A 19,860-nucleotide genomic window follows, 5' to 3' on the forward strand; every position below is an offset into this window, starting at 1 on the left:
AATATTCTGTGTCAAAATAAAACCTCTGCAGGTTTTCAGAGAATCAAGTAGTTGAATAAAACGTCATGCAATTAAAAAAAAAAAAAAAAGACAAAATTAAGTGGTTTTCTGTGATTTGTAGTATTTGAGAATGTTCAATTTAAAAACAAGAAGAACACTGTAAATAAAAAAAGGTAATAAAAATTTTCATCTCCAATATTTACATATTTGCCTGAAGTAAATGATTTAGAAAATTCCATATAAGCGACCAAATTGGTTTTTATGCCTTTTTTTTATTAATTAATTTTCAATTTGATCAAAAATGTTTTCAAATTACAGATTTAGCTGCTTAGAATACTTTCCTTAGTTCTTTGCTGTGAAAAATCTTGTACTGAAGATGACAGCTTTTTATTTAAGGACACAGGCCTTCTTTATTACTAGATTTGGTGTGGGGTTTGTTTGCTTTGAGAAGAATTAGCTTTTAACTGCAGTCCTGTGTTATAAAAAGCCTCCCTCTTGCCTATTCTGTTCCCTCTTGCCTCATAATGAGATCATAGATAAACATTCCTTGAGCTTTGAAGAGGAAATATCTCTTTTCTAAGGACTAATTTCTCCTGTTCATACGTTGACTGATGTGTTGACTGATGGGCACAAATCAAGCTAAATCGCCACATCCAAATTATTATTTTCACATGGGAAAGGATATAACAGTCACCTTTCCATTGTTAAGGTTTAAAGAATGAATTACAATGTCTCTCCAACAGCTCACTGTAAAGGGATCTTATGGCAAATATACAAGTTATAGTAAACAGTTATTTTTGGTCCACTGGATCCCATGTGATGAGTTTGGTCTACTATCAATCAGTGAGACAGACAAAGAAAAACACTTCCTGAAAAAACAGGCAATTTCTTTTTACTCCATTATAAGTTAAAAATGTGCTTTGTTCTGCCTTCTTGCTGCATTGGCCATGGTTTACTGTGGTCTTACAGGCAAGATGATTTAATATCTGGTGTAATGCCAAATGATGATAGCTAGAAGAACTCATAACTTTTAATACCTTTCATCTGTGAATGTTTCCTATTAAAAGGCTACAAGAATATGGGAAAAGGGTATCATATAAAAATGGTCTTTTTTAATATTACATTGAATTCCTTTGTTCTAATTTTTGAAAGGAGATGAAGGATTGACTTTATATAGGAAAACTATATCCATAAAATGAAGAATGTAACTTTCATTCCTGGTCACTCATAGAAATGTCTTTATGGATTTCTTAATTCAGTGACATTAATATGAACAGAGTAATTCCAATCTGAATATTTCAATAGTTGTTGCTTATTAAGAAAGAAATGAGCTTAACTGATTTTCAAGCTAAACAAAGAATTAAACCTGCAAAGAATGTGATACAGTTATTTAGCATAACCTACTTTAAGAATACTACAATATAAGTATTAATAAATGTAGAATTTAGACATGACATAATGCAGTACACAAAACTGAGCAAGTACAAGACAACTTTTAAGATTTGGGCTCATAGGATCTTACATTTTTATTCAACAAGCAGTTTTTAGTTTAATCTTTCCAGAGAAAAGAAATCCCTTATTTGTTCATGTTATAATATGTACAACGATTAAACATAGAGATGAAAAAAAAACCCTTAAAAATTGTGCTTTGTAAAGGAATCATGGCAAAAATATACAACACCAAAACTTTCAGTGGATGGTTCAAAAAGCGTAATAACTGACAAAGAAGATATTACCTCAAGGATATTATTCATGATGGATCTATTTGGTCAGGGAATTGAACTCATGACGCAAATATTGGAAAGTGCTGGGTTTACCTATTGAGCCACAGAAAAAACTCATTTGCTGTCAGTAATAGTCCTTTTAAACTTAGCTGGAAAAGCTTTCAGCCAAAGGGTCTAGACCTTGAAGGGGTAAAAGCTTAAACTGAAGATAGTATTAAATTGAAAAATCAATGACAACTAGTTAAATAAAAAAGGAGGCTCTGAAATAAAGAGAAATAATTGGCCAAATTCATCCCCTGTGTATCTCCGTTTTTTTATTAGAGGCACACTAGGGCTAGGTTTGTCCCTGTGTGCAGAAGAACACAGAAGAGAAACAATTCAAAAAGAGTACTGTATAATATGAAATAGCAAGTATTGATGTCAAAATTTGCTTCATAACTGCAGATTGAGAAAAAAGATCTGAATTATTCCTATAATTAATCTAAAAAAACATAAAGCAAATGTTGTACAACAAAAGTTGTTTGTTCTATCGTAAGTTACTGATTCTTGGAGCTGCAAGTCAAAGAAGATGTAAGATGATAAACAATACCTAATTCAGCTCTAAATACTGCAGAGGAACTGAAATAAGAAAACCACCATCCTAATAGAGACCACAGTCAACTAAATTCAAGGGGTTTATAGGAAAAAAAAAATCCAACAAAAAAAAAACAAAACCCCAAAACAAACAACAAAACCCCAAACCTAAAATATACATATATATAAGTAAAAGAGGAGATCCATCTTAAAATAACAGAAGACAAAGACATTGCAATAAATCTAAGTAAAGTGCTTACATCAGTGGTCTTTATAGAGGAGATCAGATGTTCTCACATCAGGTGCCTCATTTATGGTATAAAATGTCCAGGAAAGGTCTCAAACAGAATACTCAATAGAATAAGTCAAATAACCAATGCATAAGCTGAACAGCATCAAACCATCAGGACAAAGAGTAGTTAATCAAGAACTGCAAAATGTTGAAATCTAAAATTGCTGAACTTCACTGGTAAAAAACTAGAATGTGATGTCATTCTTTGAAAAGAACATCAGGACTGACTAGTTTGTTTAGCTTGCATAATAGATGCACAAAAAAATGAAATTGTAACATCAGGACATGTATGATATTTTGGAGAAGATTTAGCTTTTTTTTTTTTTTTCCCCCAGTCAATATTATACTTCACAAATCCATTAGCAATCTCTGAAACAATCAATAACTGTGAATAAAGGTGATCTAGTCAGTACATCGTATTTTGCTTTTCAGAAAGCTTTTGAAAAGATTACTTGCCACATTCTGAAAGGTAGAAAAGTTTTATGGGATAAAAGAGATGCTTTTATGCATCAATGAGTCATTAAAACAGAGGAAAAAATACAAAGAAATAGTAATTTTTCAGTTGAGGTAACATTATAGAATTCCCCATCCTCAGGGACCTGTGCTTGTAAACTCTTCAACCTATTCCTAAATAATCAAAGAAAAGGGAATGATTAGTGAAATACTGACATTTGTAAGTGGTAGAAAATTATTGAACATGGTTAATTTCAGACTGACTGTAAAGAGCTGAAAAATAACTTCATGGTACTTTCTGGTTAAGCAAAAACAGAATAAGTGAAAATTGGTATCAGCTAATGGAAAGTAATACACAGAGAAGAAAAAAAAACCCACCACCCTAGTGATACAGATGCAGTGACACACTGAATAAGCTACTGTCACTCAGAAAAGCAAGATTGAAGAGAATAATTCTTTAAGGATACCTTTTCAGTGCTATTTAGCAGCCACAGTGGCAAACAAAAAGCTGGGAATTGTTAGGAACAGAACAGGAAGTGAAACAAAAAATAAGATTAGGTTACTGTAAAATGGATGGTGTGTTCATGTACTGGGTGCAATTCCGTGAAAAATTTTGGTTGTCCAGTCTTGAAAGAGGTATAGTGGAATTACAAAAGAGACAGAACAGGATGATCGGCTGAAAAAGAGATTACCAGCTCTTCAACCTGGAACAGAATAGTGGGGAGTGGTTTATAAAATCATGAATTGTATGAAGATACTGAGTTCACTTTTTTCCGCAACATGAACACTGAAATGTACTTAATGAAGTTGTCATGCAGTGGTCTAAAGAAAATAAAACATTTTTTTTCCCCCACAGTTTATTTAAGATGTGGAGATCAAAACCAAATATGACAAAAAAGCACTTAGGCAAACTAATAGAAGAAATGCCCATCTGTTGCTCGTCTAGATACAAAGATTCACAGAGTCCCTAAACTAGTGACAATGGAGACTCAGGAGAGCATAGCAGAGAAGGTTGAACATATACATCTGCTGTGTCTTAGACTCCATGGCCCAGATCCAACCAGCCTAACTTTAGGTATTGAAGTTGGCTTACATCCATATAGATGTTACTGTTCAAGGAAGAAAAAGGAAAGTTTTGAATTGAATTCTTGAAGTATATATTCCTTCTCTTGTTCTACAGGAAGCCCAAAATTATTTAGGTTGTACTTATAATAACATCTCTATAGACCCACCTTCTCTCCCAATACTTTGCTACTCATTCATGCCCTATGGTGAGGCAGACCTCAGCCAAGCCCTAAACAAACATTTGTAGTTTGGGGTTGGAAATAAAATCAAGAGAGTGATCAAGATTAAAAAAACCTTCACACTTTCTTTCTTTCTTGAAAGTCACAGCAATTCCACAGTCTTTTTCACAACTCATCTCATGAAAGATCACTGTCAGAGCAGCTGAGAGGAAAGGAAGTTTAGTTACAGTATCATGCAGGAAAGAGACAGGTTGGAAATATCTTTTCAGTTCAGTACTGCCATCCAACTCTTTATAGCATAAAACAATAGCCTCTAGCACCTCAATCGGATGAGTTGAATCATGAATTCAAAGTTTTTTCCTAAACATTCACCATATTCAGATGTAGGATTAATTCAAGCTGGACTACAGAAATGTCTGATTAATTCAAGCTGGACTACAGAAATGTCTGATCCCCTATGGGTATTCGCATATAAGTGTTCAACCAATAAAATGTAAGTTAAATTGGTCTGTAATCATATTCTTGGACTTTGCTGCACCTGTGATTTAATGGTTTTGGTCTACAGGCAACATATGGAAAGGATATAATGTAGCACAAACCCAGCATTATTTGTAGGGAATAGAAAGACTGCCTCATTCGTAGAGGTGTCAGGTGTACCATCAATACCATTGTTCTGGTGAGTGTAGACAGTCTGAGGTGTCGAATGTGAACGCTAGGGATTTTCAAGAACAGATTATTATTTATCTGCAAATTGTCTTAATAAGAATCCAGATACCCTAATACCCAACCATATGCCTTAATAAAATCTGCCACTATATGTATTTCTTATCAAAGAGAATACACCAATTATCTACAAATATTGCAAACTGGCAAATAACAGAAACTTCTCATTCATAGAATTATTGTCACAATTTCTGGGATCTTTTTCTTTTAGAAAACAAATAGCTTTATTTTATTCCTCTGCAACATGATTCTTCCACCATATTGTATCAACTTACATTTTGCTCCACTGAAGACTTTGATGTGATGACATCAGGCATAAGCCAATAGCAAGTGATGAACGAGAGAGGTGAATACTCTCCCCTGTTAGGAACTACTTATACTATTCAGTACTGGAAAATTCTAGCTGATAATAATTGTCTACTTGTTCTGACATCTCTATGAATTTAATATAAATATAGCAATATGTAACAACTGAATTTTAATTCAAAGTTATAATCCACACTTAGATATTCATGCGAGCTGCTTTTTTCAAAAGCTGGTAATTATTCATGACTGATTCACACAAGATAGTTTGAATTTTAGAGTTCTTCTGGATAATTTTTATGTTACTTTCTGCACTCCTGTAAATTGGTGGTTTTCCATTTGTGTTCAACACATGCATACTGTACAGTGGATCTGACAGATTTCATTCTCCTCTCAGGATTTCACATTGGCAACTAAGAGAATGTTTGTAGGAGTATCAACATCTGTTCTTAAATTTGAAAAATAAATGAATTAAATTAGGAAATCAACCAATGAAAGACTTAAGAAAGAGAACAGATTTAACAGCTTGTTGATCTAATTTGATATTCAGACAAGCCTCCAGGGTGCCTCCTCTATTTGTAAGTAGAAATTAATCTTCCAAGACCTAATGAATTATTCAGGTGTACCACTGCTAATGGATACTTGACTACTGAGATACTTCAAATTTAAGAATTTTTCCATTTTTCACTCTAAAGCTTTCCAAGCACCTCACAAAGGTTTCCAGATTTTAAAAGGAAGAGAAAGTTAATGTCTCATGAACTGCAATGGAATGCAGACAACTATTTGACAGCTTTAATAAACATTGAACCACAAAAGCAGATAGGTTTTATTAATCTGAAAAAGCCCTATTAAACTGGATTTTAATACTGTCATACACTTTGTTTCATGATAATTAAGAGTCAACTTTTAAGATTAAGGGAATATGAGCTAAAGCAGCAGTGGTTTTATATGTTTGACAGCAGTGCAAAATGTTTCATCCGTATTACTGTATTTACAAAGGTCACTACGAATTTTAACCTTCATGACCTTTAAAAACTCAGACCTTTGCCAAACAGTAAGAGCTGTTCAGTGACCAATTTATTCTTCAAGAATTTCAATACAGTGAATATGCTTCTGCAAGGGTAGCTTATCTAACAGTACAATAGCACGAATCTGCAATGTAGCTGATCTGTAAGAATAAAACATATCCAAGGTAAAGAAACATGTTAGTGCATCATGCTCACAGTGTTGATTTACACTAGAAATTATGAGATCACAGAAATCATGTTTCCTTGGACTGCTCGGACTACCTAGGATTTCAATTACAGGGACAACCACATAAAAAATAATCAGAACATAAATAGATATTAGAAACAGACTCCTCCCTATGCCTTGACCCTGAGCAATGTTCCTTTGTTTTCTCCTCATAGCAGAAACAGCCAAATAGATCGCTAGGAATTATGTGAGCACAGAGAGATTATAGAATACAATAATGTCAGTATAGCTTCCCTAGGAAGGTCTAAATTATGGAAGAACTATGTCACTTCTTGCCATGATTTTTGCAGGAATGGAAACAGACACAAAGTCTTCCAGAAGGGATGTAGTTTTCTAAGTTCAAAATTGAGCTCTTTGAACATAAATTTTCCATCAAGAGCCAAAAAAAGTTATCACTGCCTAGGAGAAAACCTTGACTGTTTTTGTTCCACATAGCTTGTGAGCAAACAGCAAGTACTCACAGCCTAGAAATAAAGCACTTTTAATAGTGATTTCAGCACTCAGAGAGTTCTTGCTGGTCAAAGCAAGCTCTGGAGCTAGACACTTCTTAATAGCATAAAAAATAGTTTGCCCTAATTCTTGTATGATGAGTCCATGAAAGACAGAGTTGATAAATCTTTCTTTAGCAATGTATTTCAATAAATAAACCCTTCTTTGCTGCATGTTCCAGAATTGTGAACTGTGCCAACAGCAGTTATCTCTGTGCCTGACAAGCTATAATGCTTATGGTGCAGACAGTTGTCATCTCCATGAGGCCTCTCCTAGCCCTGTTCCCACTCTACTCTTCCTTTTTGAGCAAGCACTCAGGAGAGAGCTCTACTTCAAGCTCCAAACTTGAATGACTTGGTGCTCTTGAACCTTTGCTAGAGTTGATTTTATGTATACATACAGATATATAAATCACGTAGAGAATCTAGGCTATGCATGGATGGGCGAGGTTAGCCTGCAGCAGATACCAGGGAACAGTGGCAGCTATCAAGTGCCTGGCATGGTGGGTTAACAATGTTCTTCAACATCTTCCTCAAAAGCCTGACAGTGTTGTCTCAGCACTGTCTCACCTCATCTGACTCTTTCTGACATGTGCACATAGGTAAAACTAGCCAAGAGTGAGGGACTGTAGAATAACTCTTCTTGCCCATTGTCATTTTCCAGATAAAGTAACTTGATATTGGGCAAGCCAGCACCAGGAAAAGAGCAGCTGATGACAACACTCACTCTTTGCATCTGTCATAAGGAACCATAGCATGGATTGGGTGCTGCATAGGGTCCATGCAGCACAAACACTACTTTGTACTTAAATAACAACTGATCCTGTTATACTTTATTCTATTTTCCTGCTTGTAAATTCTCAGATCCTGAATATTGTTACTTCAAAATGGTCCCACATCAGACAAGATTGGGTACTGGAAACGGCAGGGGTACACAGCCTGCTCAGACAGAACCTGGACATGGTTTTGTCTGTTGCTGGCAAGGACAAAAATATGTTGAATTTATAAAAAAGTTCTGTGACCAGTTACTGCTGCCTTAGATTCTGATAAAACTAGTTTCTAGGCAGTGTTAAACCTCCTGGAAACCTTGGATGATGAGTCGGGAGTTTGGTCCTCAACACATCACCAAGGATGTTCAGTGGGACAAAATATCTGGTTTGAGAATGCTCAGACTGACTTCTCTTCATGGACACTGAATAGCTCATACTTCAGCTATATTGGGATTCAGATGTTAGGTGTGTCTTTAAGGTCCTGCACACTATCCAATGCCAGAGCACTTTAAGGCGTCTGGAGGTAAAATCCAGTAAGTGCCAAACAAGAATGATTTCAGCAATTGCCATAATCCAGAGCTCTCTATATGGTTCTTTTAGATATCCCACATGGATATCTTTAAAATCAAGTTAGCTTATTTGAAGCTGTTTGGCACAGGGGACTTGCAATGGATTTTGATTCAGCAGAGTGATAGAGCTTCATACTGAAATCACAACACAAGCATAATATAGAAATTGCAATCAATATACAGTTGAACCACAATACAAACATGATTCCTACTACTGGTTTCTAGATGTTAACCATCACGATGCTGGGCCTCTCCAATCACTGGGCAGGAATCCCTGAGTTGAAGTCAACTCAAGGCTCTTGCTCTCTTCAAAGCTCATTTAACTTCTCTCTTCCTTTTTATACTCTGCGTTGGGCTCAGCCACATATACACTTCCTTCACATTGCTCTGGCTAGCTCAGATCCCCGTTGTGTTGCACTTTCTTTCCAACAGCTGTGCTTACTCCTTATATTCTTCCCTGAGCTTCAAAAGCCCAATAGCTACACCCATCTGCTATAAGCCTTCTCCCATTGTGGGGGTGTGTTTCTCGGTTACAGCAATGCATAGTCCAACTCCTTTCTGTTTCTCTTCATTACACAGCAAAGTATGTAGTTTCCAGGAAATGACATAACTATGAACACTTCAGATAAAAAAAAAAAAATGGCTTGCATACCCCTGTTTTGAGGCAAATAATAACCCTTCTTGAAAAAGAACCCAAATGACTTTTTTGTTCACTTCAACTTCACTGGTTTTCATCTTCCTGTTTTGTGGGGTGTTGTGGGGTTTTGGGTTTGGGTTTTTTAATTTCATGTATTGAGTCAACCAAAGATAGACCTACTGAAATGCAATAGAATTGTTAGTGCTTACAAAAGGGTGAAGCTTTCTTTATAAAACCCATGTCCTAGTACAATGAAGTGAGTAAAGCACCCAGAAAATGAAGGCTGGAGATTTAGCTTGTAGGAAAACTGAGAAATAAGGAAGACTATATGAATTTAGAGGTAAAAACTTCTCTGAAAAGCAAAATTATTGTGAAGATACTCTGAGCAATTAAAAGACATTTAATTTGAAAAAGCAATAAGAAGTTCTGTAAGCAGTAGTGCATGATCTCCAGTAAGTGCTGTATGATTTTAATGTTACTGATCACAGGCAGTCAGATTACATTTCTAGTCAGAAAATATTTGTATGATCACATTGTGGAACAGATCCTTAATTTGCACAAAGTGGAGACTTCAGTTTTTATTAGCTATAGTTCTAGCCCAAAGGATAAGCTTTGAGAAAAGAGCAAATGATCAGCAGCAAAGTATGAATATAAGAATGTAGGTTTCAAGGGATTAAGTACAAGAAAACTTCTGGGATTCACCTGAAGGCTTCAGAACTATCTTGTGTAAATTGCTGAAAGGCTGCAAATCATACTGCGTTCAAAACATGCTCTGTATACCTTTGATCATTTTCACTGTACATTCAATATACATGAAGAATTTAAATGCCAAGCCTGTAAAAGTTAGGCACAAAATTATGCAGTATTTTTCTACTGAGTCTTTAAGTAGTGCAAAAACTCCCACCCTTGTATACTGGTAAAGGAGGACAATAATTTTAGGCTAGTCTTTTCTCTATGTCTCATCAAGACTTGCACCAGCAGCCTTGCTGCAATTCTACTACTCTTCTACATCTCTAAAAGAGCTGGACATATTTAGATCCAAGATACCAGATGGGATTCACCTGAGACTGTTGGAAGAGCTGGACAAGATAATAGTCAGAATATTGTTTATCATGTATGGAAAACTGCGGCAATGAGAAGAGGTCTGGCAACTGGAAATATTACGTCTATCAGTTGTGGATTAAACCCAGCCAGTAACTAAGTACCATGCAGCCGCTCGCCCATTCCACCCCTAATCCCATGGCATAGGACACTATCTTAGAAATGAGCAATAAGGAGGACCTAGGGAACTACAATCTGAACCTTGCTACTTGGAAAGATCATGGGACACATCCTCTTGGAATCCACTTCCAAGTAAATGAAGGATGAGAAGATATCAGCATGAATATAGGAAAGTCAAGTTATTCTTGGTTGGCTGGGTGGGTGAAGGGTGAATAGTGGATACCTCTATTTTAGTACAGGTTTTCAGATGGTCTACCTCAGTGCTGTTATTTGATAACTGCGTGTATGCACTGAATGAGCATCCAGTTTAGTAGGAAAATTGGCTGCACTGCCACACTCAAACAGCAGTGATCTATGGTTGGGTGTTCATGTGGTGACTTAGAAAGAGTCAAGTACTCTAAGAGTCAGTGCCAAGGTGGTTTGGGTGATTGCAATGGGTGGGAACCTAGATAAGAGCTGATTTCCGCTCATGACTGTGAGAAACATAACAAAGTAGGTTTTTGACAAAATGCATTCAACAAAGTATATATATTTATGGTCATTGTGACTATTTGTTGGAAAGAGGCAGCAAAGCATAAGGGTGCAGCTGTTCTTCACCTTTAGCTTCGCCAGGGTGCCTGTCCAATGCTCTTGACACAGAAAACAGTGAGATAATGAGAAATTGCATAACCACATGAGTAAACAGTTGCAGATCTGGCATAACGTCAGCTATGTTTCTAAGAATATAGAAGCAGAACCCTCTTGTAGCCAAATCTGAAGCCTCAGCAGTGGGTGGATACTCCGCATATGAATTTTCCCAATTACCTGAGACTCCTGGCATCAGCTGCAATGGGGCTTCCCGGCTTGAAGTGTGGGCCTGGATGATGAAGATTAGGTGGTAGTTGGTGATGTATGTCTTTTTAATCACTGTTCTCTCTATGCAGTAATGATTTGATGCATTGTTAATTTTCCTGTGTGCTATACATACCTGATTTGCTTTATTGTGCTTGTTTACTATATATAGATACATAAATGGTTTGCATTAGTGTGCTTGTTCAATAAACTGTGCATGTTATACAGCTGGTATGCAATAGTTCTGTTGAGTACCCCATCTGTTTGCAGAACAGTGATCACACATAGAGCTTTGTGAGAAGATTTGCACTTTCAGGTAAAGGGAGCCTGACCCTTCATTCCAGAGGGAGCTTGAAAAACTTGTAGACTAGACTAAATGAAATCTACAAATGTACATTAAGAAAAACACCATACCATCTGAGGCAAAATAACTCCATATGGTCTGAGAAGTTGGCTTACAGTGGGTGCTGAATTAGATAAGAACCAATAGACCACTCCTATTACAAGGCAGAATCCATACTGGCTACATTAGGAGGAGCACAGCAAACAGATTGAAGAGAATTATCATCCTGTCTAATTGCTGGATGTGAGGCCTCAGCTAGAATATTGCATCTGGGAATTACAATATTATGTGTAGAGGGCTAACATCACTGGGGCATAGATGATCAGTGAAGAGAAACTTTGGGCTGGACTTGTTTAGTCTTGTAAAAAGGAAGTTAATGGAAAGATCTTAATACCTGCTTGAAACAGCAGTTAGAAGGTAACAGAGCCAAACTCTTGTGTTGTGTCAAATGATATACAAAGAGGCAATGGTTACAAAATATATTTTGAGAGGCTTAAGTTAGACATTGCAGAAAAAAAAAAAAAAACCAAACACTAGACAAGACAAGGTTCTTCACATCCTTGGGGTCCTGAAATCCCTCATGCTTCCTACTCTGTTTACTTTTCTCAGCCTGTGCAAGGGACTGACAACTAGACTGCTCTCTAGCAATACCTTAACTGGAGATCCAGTTTCATATCTGATAATGGGTCTCTTTACAGACTCCAACCATATCTTGGTTCTATATGGGGGAAAACACAAGGTACTCTACCTGTTTTCTTCCCTTGCCTCCACATACTAGGGTGGTTTTGTTTTTAAAGGAATCCTGCATTTGAACAGTAATATTTTCTGTACATAACTACAGTTTCAGAGACTAGATCATCTTTGGTGTTTAGGGTACATATCTACCAGTGGAGCTGATTGCATCTGTGATGTTCTATTAATGTGACACTGGGTAAAGAGACTGATCTCTACATCTGCTCTCTAAGGCGCTATACCTGTGCAGATAATACGTTTGACACCATTATAATTTTTGCCTAGATTGCCTGCAAATAATGTGGACAGTACATCCAGCAAATTCATTGGACAAGTCTTACAATAACCTGGGGGCAGTTCCTGTTCGTGCAGAAACTTTCAGAGAAAAAAAAATATTGCAGCAACTACCTGTGCTCGATTGCTTTGTGTGGCTTTAGCAAGAGAAAACAAAATGCAAAGTATAAGTCTCAACAGTAAATCATAGAATAATAGAATCATAGAATAGTAAGGGTTGGAAAAGACCTTAAGATCATCTAGTTCCAACCCCCCTGCCATGGGCAGGGACACCTTGCGCTAAACCATGTCACCCAAGGCTCTGTCCAACCCGGCCTTGAACACTGCCAGGGATGGAGCACCCACAACCTCCCTGGGCAACCCATTCCAGTGTTTCACCACCCTCACTGTAAAGAATTTCTTCCTTATATCTAATCTGCCACGATTTTTCAAATATGATGGACGGTGGTTTAGCAACTTCATTCGCCAGCTCCTTCAGGACCCGCAGGTGGATTTCATCAGGTCCCATGGACTTGTGCACGTTCAGGTTCTAAAGACAGTCTTGAACCTGATCCTCTCCTACAGTGGGCCTAAGATCTTCATTCTCAGTCCCTGCATCTGCTTTCCAAGACTTGGGTGGTGTGGTCAGAGCATTTGCTAGTGAAGACTGAGGCAAAGAGGTCATTAAGAACCTCAACCTTCTTCAAATCCAGGGTAGCCAGTTCTCCTGATAGCTTCCGGAGAGGGCCCACATTGTCCCTAGTCTGTCTTTTATTTGCTACGTATCTATAGAATTCTTTCCTGTTATCTTTCACATCCCTTGCCAGATTTAATTCTAGCTGGGCTTTAGCTTTCCTAACCTGGTCCCTAGGCTTCCCGGGCAATGCTCCTATATTGTCCCCAGGCCGCCTGTCCTCGCTTCCACCTTCTATAAGCTTCTTTTTTCCCTGAGTTTCCTCAGCAGCTCCTTGTCATTCATGGAGGTCTCCTGGCCCTCCTGCTGCACTTTCTTCTAGTCGGGACGCAACACTTCTGAGCACGTAGCAGGTGATCCTTGAATATCGACCAGCAGTCTTGGGCCCCCCTGCTCTCTAGGGCTATATCCCATGGAACCTTACTAAGCAGGTTCCTGAAGAGGCCAAAGTCTGCTTTCTTGAAGTCCAGGGCAGTGAGCTTGCTGCATGCTCTTCTCACTGTCCTGAGGACCCCAAACTCAACCATCTCGTGATCACTAGAGCCAAGGCTGCCCTGGAGCGTCACATTTCCAACCAGTCCCTCCTTGTTGGTGAGCACGAATTACATAATTCTGCTGGGTTTTAATAAATAAAATAAAAGTAAAAAAATAATCTAAAGTTCTGTTACATTAGCCTGCAGCTGTCTCCTGACTATTCCTGAGGGATTCAAAGCAGTGATGGTTTCTTAAATCTTCTTCTTGCACAAATACAGTAAAAAATTAAATGAAGGAAAAATATCCAAGTAACTGCTGTTTGATCTCACCAGTGAGCTTTGACATCATAGTGAAGACAATGTTCACTTAGGATTTTGAGGAATGTATAGAGTTAAAAAAAAAAAGGGGGGGGGTTATTTCTGAAGGAGATGACTTGAGGAATATAAAGCAAAAAACAAATCAAGGAAAAAAAAACCACTTGCTCGAAGACTGCTTGATGAAAGGCTTGATCCTGCAAAATTCGTAGTAGGATTACTTATGTGATTAAAGTTAAGCAGATGCTTAATCACTTTATTGGACCAAGGCCAGAGTGCTCAGCACCTTCTAGAAAAATCAAAATTATAAAGTCTGCAGTAACTACATAAGTTAAATAACTAGCACAATTACTGAAAATCATCCTAATAAGAAGAATTTTCAGCTAAAAATATGAATTGATAACATTTAGGTGAAGAGATTAGAGGTAATCAAGTATAGATACAGTAAATGTACAATTAAAAAACTTCATTTCAAAGTTTGTGCCAAATTTTCTCCTGATTAAGTTTTGAAGTCTCTAGATTTTCTAATAAGACTTAAAGTATACTTGAAAAAATGAATCACAATTCTTGCACAGACATTGCACATGCTGTTCTATTTTTCACTGAAAGATTAAGTTGTGTCAGGTAAAATTTTACTGTAGACCAGAATTCCCAATGAATTTGAAAAGCTAATGTACTATGACACATAGAAAACATTCAGAAAAGGTCAGGGAATACACAGCTATTTAAAGAATGAAAAAGGAGCAAATAATTGCATGACAGAAAAAAAAAAAGTGTTAAATACTTCACTATGTTATTGAATAGTCCTATTGCTTTTCTTCATCTTAAAATCCTTTTGCATAGAATGGTTTGGGTTGGAAGGGACCTTAAAGATCATCTAGTTTCAACCCACCTGCCATGGGCAGGGACACCTTTCACTAGACCAGGTTGCTCAAAGCCCCATCCAGCCTGGCCTTGAACACTGCCAGGGATGGGGCAGCCACAACTTCTCTGGGCAACCTGTGCCAGTGCCTCTCACCCTCACAGTAAAAAATTTCTTCCTAATATCTAATCTAAATCTACTCTCTTTCAGTTTAAAGCCATCAACCATTTTCTTTTGTAAAAGTCCCTCTCTGGATTTCTTGCAGGCCCCCTTTAGCCATTGGATGACTGCTCTAAGGTCTCCCTGGAGCCTTCTCTTCGCCAGGCTGAACAAGCCCAACTGTCCCAGCCTGTCTTCACGGGACAGGTGCTTCAGCCCTCGTACCATCTTCATGGCCCTTCTCTGGACTCTCTCCAACAGGCCCATGTCCTTGTGTTGGGAACCCCACAGCTGAATGCAGTACTGCAGGTGGGGTCTCCAGAGAGAATAGTGGAGGCGGAGAATCACCTCCCTCAACCTATTGGTCACACTTGTCATGCAGTCCAGCATGGGGTTGGCTTTCTGGGCTGCAAGTGCACGTTGCTGGGTCATATTGAGCTTCTTGTCAACCAAGACCCACCAAGTGCTTCTCCTCAGGGCTGCTCTCAGTCCAGTCTCTACACGGCCTGTATTTGTGTTTGGTATTGCTGCAAGCCATGTGCAGGACCCTACTCTTGAACTTATTGAACTTCATGCAGTTTGCACCTGTCAAGGGCCCCCTGGATGGCATCCCTGACCTGCAGCATGCCAACTGCTTGGTGCTGTCAGCAAACTTGCAGAGGATGTACTAAATCCCACTGTCCATACCTCCAAGAAAGATGTTATGATTCTATGAAACAGTGCCAGTCCCAATACCAACCCCTGAGGAATGCCACTCATTTTAATTCTATCTTTCACATGCTAAATAATGGTTATATATTTTTATAAGGAATTATTTCTCTCTTGTTTTTATTTTCCAGGGATGGGGCTACTGGTTTTCAGAGTATTTTTATAAAATAACATGTGTTGTTCATGGAATTTATATCAGGTTCAAACAGCTTCAGAGTTGCTAAATAGAGGTAAAGCATTCTTTATATTATGTAATTTATTTCTGTCTTATAATACTGCAGAAATACAAATGAGCTCTCCTAATTGTCATTTTCCAAGATAATCTCCAGGTCAAATTCAGCCCCTGTACTTCCTATGAATTCTGAGCAGGAGTATTATATAACAAGTTTTGGCACCAAGCCATTGCTGATGTAAATAGGTCATCTAAAAAGAATTGCCACCCTGAAGGAATGTTTTAATACAGCCCAGAATGGACCCAGAATAGTCTAATGACAAACAGTAGAGAACACAAAAAGTAGGCAAAACTGTACATGGCAGCATGGTTCTCTTCATGGTATTTTTGCCCATGTGTCGTGTTAGGCTATTGAAAATCAAGCATATAATATCAAAAAGGTGGCATCCTTCATACATGACTTTTCCATATCTGAACTGGAAGGTCGTGGGAAGATTACTGAAAACTCTGAATTTGAATGAAAAACCAAAAATATCCAGTAAGAAAGTTGTTTACATACAAAATGAAAGCATACTACTTGCAACAGACAGGCATTTGAAACCACACATGCTTAACGCATTGCTCAATTTTTCCTGTCACTTTTGTCAGCTGAAAGTTCATTTAGATATAGAAAATTAAGGTACAGGTATGTAATGTGATAACTTTAGATTAGCTTTTTGAATTGGCAAATATTCTGCCATTCCTGTATGGCCCATAAACCTTTTCTTTTTGGGAGGTAGCATCATAGAGTTCATTTGTACAGAAATAAATGGAAAAACAAGGTATCTCCAAAACCAGCAAGACTTCGATACAAAGCTTCAACTAGATGACATTCAGCATTCAGTTTTTAAAACATTTAATGAAAGATAAGGTTATCAGTATTTTCAAAATGAGGCTGGAATGACCTTCATATTTCTGGATTAAATGGATTAATTCCTACTGTGGAGCTCTCTCTCACTCACAATTGAGTTACAGCTCCTGTTTAAGTAGGTCACAATTTAAAAAAAAAAAAAAAAGGGGCAAAAGAAAACCCTAAATTTGGACACATTGGTAAGTAATGATATTTTCAGGAATGCTAAGCTTCTAACACATAAAGAGTTGTCTGCATCAGCAATTAAAAAAAGTCAACTTACTGCTGCCTACATGTAGACATAATAATAGACTCATACATCCTTCTGTGTGATTTCTAGGCTCCTATACCGGAAAAATTTGGTCTTAATGATGCTATTATTGGATTATAGCCTGACCCATGCTCACCTTGAAAGAGCCACTGGAAACTTGTGGAAAACCTAATTACCACAGAAGCCCGGATTATGACTTCAAGAGAATAATTATAAAAAGCAGATAAACTCCTGAGAAACCAAGATCTTATTTTCATGTAAATGTTACTACTTATAATGAGTGAAAGGAAAATGACCTGGAAAAACTGCAGAAAGACAGATTTTTTTTTTTTAATAGCTTGTCTTCCAGAATATGCTGTGACCTGTCTTATGATCTTTAGCTCCTTTGTTCTTTTCCTGCAGCTTCTATAAAAACCCCAGTATTTATTTTGGGAAACTGAAATCAATAGCTCTTTTTCTTTTTTCCTCCTGTCACAGTTAGCAAGCACAGCTCTTGTGTACAGATCAGGGATTTTACTTATTCAACAACTTGTATCATCCTTTAAGAATGAGAAGAGAATTTTTACTCAGTTGGTACTGCTTTTGTTCCTAGAGTGTCACACTAGTAATTCAAACAGGTCTGTCAGGCCAATGAAAGAAGATGCAGTGGCCTCAAAAAGAGGGTTCCAGCATCTGGGTTGTTGGAACAAAGCAAACACCAAGATTGTTCAGAATTCAGGCCTCAGACGAGCTGCATGAGCAGAGCTGGGCACTTTCTATTTCTATGCCACACTGAGGGAAGGACAAGCTTGGGATGATTTCCAGACAGTCTCAGTCTAAGCTGAGAAAAACAAAGATTTGCAGGTCAGTCAGTCAAGCCTTACTGCTTATATGGCATTAGCACATGGAACATTGTTTCATTTCATGAGTTATGTCTCTGATGCCCCTTGAGTTAGCAAGGTCATGCTTATTTTAAGGAAACAGTTGCCTTGGTAGAAAATCCTTTGATATTTCTTTTTTGGTAGAGCTGGCAGAACTCTGCTACAGTCAGTGAGGAAGAGACAGCTGCTATACAAAGAACATCATCTTCTACTTACTTCCAGTTTCAGGTAACATGAATATAGGGAATAGTCAGAAAAAAATGTTCCCAGCAGCTCTGCATTGCTTACAAAAGAATATAGCTGAATGCTATTTTTTCTGCTTTCTGATTCTATGGATTCTATTTTGGGGGCAAAGCTATTGAGCAAATTTGACCTAAATTTTAAGTAATTTTGTTCCCATAGATTAAATTCTATTTATATTTTTGGTGCATTTCATGACGTGTAAGCTTTGAATATATACAAGAAAATTAGAAGTGGAATAAAATATTGTTAATATTTTAACATTTTAACAAATTCTAGAAGAATTTATGCACTTACAGTTTAATTAGCTTCTACTTTTACAATACAAATCCACTTCATAACAGCCACATAGATACAGAGAAAAAAATGCCACTATTTCAGTGGCCAAATATTTTTGTTGTAAATGTTAAATTCTGATTTGTGGAGGCACTTCAGTAAAACACTGAATTACTTTGAAAAGCTACCCTATTTTACATTTCTTAAGACTATGCATTTGGAAAAGTAAATTCAAAATAATTTTACTTTCCAAACTGAGTGGCTGGTTGACAGCCTGTTTTTCTAAGCAAATAAATATTCTTTGAAACAGATCACAAGTGAAAATACATTTATTGCTTACAAAATTCTTAAGAACAGAAACAGAGAAACAGGAGAGAACCTGTGCAGCCACTCTACTTCGCTAAAAATATATAATGCCAATCATGGTTGCAGGTCTTTTTTTTATTATTCTTAACCCTGATTGCTGATTATCCAAAGCACATAACAGAGGTAAATCAAAATAAATAAGAACACAATGTAAACATATACAGAGTACTGGAAAATAATGGTCTCCAGAGCTTCAAATAATTTGAAGCAATTATCTCACAAATGTGTTATCTAAATATATAAAATCGGTGAGCAAACTACTTTGATTTTCAGCTGATATCTGTATCACACACAATCCACTTGCAACATCATACTTCAGCAAACGAGAAAACTCTGATTTTATTTATTTATTTGAGATTGAATGATCTAGACCTGAAACAGGCCCTGATAATGTGATAACAAAATTCTTATTTCATTCAACTGGGTGCTTTACCATTAAGAAAGCATCCCCTTCTTTCCATAGGCATTCATGACCACAAAAGCACATTTGTTATGGTCAGAGCAACAGGTTTGGCTTGTTGTCCTAATTAGACTGCAGTGATCAAGCTCAGGGCTGCACCACAGGTTACTGCAGCTCTGGTCAAATAGTTGCAATCCTTAATATCCCCTTAGAATTAGAGAAATTGTTTCTCCTTTTCTCCAAAATAAATGACCCATTACAGCTTTTTTTCCCTCCCCCTTGGTCCCAGTTTTGTTTGCTGCATCCATATATGTTCTGTTATTTCTGATATTCTGATACTCATTCTGGTATTTCTGACACCAGTTCTGGTAAGGTTACCTAAGTCCTCCTGGCCTTACACAGCATTATGTTACATAAGCGTTTCTGGCCTTGCAAGACCAAACTACACAAAGCATCCCTACTACTCCTTCACTTATGCTCTGATACAGTTATAGAAAGAGTATGTCTGGAGTAAGCGGTTTTTAGAACTGGTCATGTAAAGACGCTTTGAAACTGCTGGGCAGTTGTTAGTCTCTTGTTATGAGCAAATGGTGCATTTGAAGGATTCCAGCAGAGTGCCTTTTCAAAATTTGTTTCAAAATATCTTTTTCTTTGTTTTTACCTAATATCTATTCCATGCTATATGTCTTGCAGCTATCAAACCTACTTACATGAATCCTGTTGAGCAGAAGCTAAATCCACAATG

Source organism: Strigops habroptila, chromosome 3, assembly GCF_004027225.2.
Source record: "Strigops habroptila isolate Jane chromosome 3, bStrHab1.2.pri, whole genome shotgun sequence".
In the NCBI taxonomy this organism is placed as follows: domain Eukaryota; kingdom Metazoa; phylum Chordata; class Aves; order Psittaciformes; family Psittacidae; genus Strigops; species Strigops habroptila.